Below are 992 nucleotides of genomic sequence, written 5' to 3' on the forward strand. Positions count from 1 at the left end.
AATATGCTGTTATTAAGATACTTCTTATTTGGCAGGCAAGTGCGAGTTGGGAAAAGCGACAAGCAAAAGTCTTGGTATAATCCTTCCCAGTTTGTTCATCTGTATAATGCCATATTCCCTCGAGAATTTCATGATTGTTTCCCAATGTCATATATTCGACCAGAACTGAAGATATGTAAAACAAGTATGTAAATCTATCTCCTTTTACAGGAAAAAATCAGAACACGGATGATGAACCAAAATAATTCAGACACGACTAGCCCTTGGAGTGATATCTGGGGATCTCCAGCGCGATACCAAAACACTGGTGATGCTTCTGCAAATAACATATCTCAATAAAATCCTTCCTATTAAAAAGAATATCTTATAGCAATACCTGTTTAGTTGGTACCATAATGAATTTGCATCACTTTCCTATGAAGCCGATAGAACAATATTGACTCAAAACAAATGTGTTCTCTTACTGTCTGTTCATTCCCATATGGTTGTATTACGGAATCTGATTAATCAAAATCAAACAGAAGAAGAAGAAGCATCAGAGAGAGCGAACAAAGCGGCGGCAGCTGCTAGGCGATGGAGCGAACAAAGCGGCGGCAGCTGCTAGGCGATGGAGAGAATCGTGGAAATCACTCCGGGACCCCAAAACAGTGCGTAATAGTCCACGAAACGGGCCAGAATTGGCCAAAACTGTGAGTGTTGATTACCGGCACGTAAGCACATCTTGGGGTTCGTCAATCGTGGAAATCACTCAGGGACCCCAAAACAGTGAGTAATAGTCCACGAACGGGCCAGAATCGGCCAAAATTGCTAGTGTTAATGACCGACACGTAAGCGCACCTTGGGGTTCGTCAATCGTGGAAATCACTTCGACACCCCAAAACAATGAGTAATAGTCCACGAAACAGGCTAGAATCGGCTAAAACTGCGGGTGTTGATGACCGACACGTAAGCGCACCCTGGGGTTCACACCGGGACCCCACGAAACGGGCCAG

The sequence above is a fragment of the Triticum dicoccoides genome, unplaced genomic scaffold (assembly GCF_002162155.2).
Source record: "Triticum dicoccoides isolate Atlit2015 ecotype Zavitan unplaced genomic scaffold, WEW_v2.0 scaffold90037, whole genome shotgun sequence".
Lineage (NCBI taxonomy): Eukaryota > Viridiplantae > Streptophyta > Magnoliopsida > Poales > Poaceae > Triticum > Triticum dicoccoides.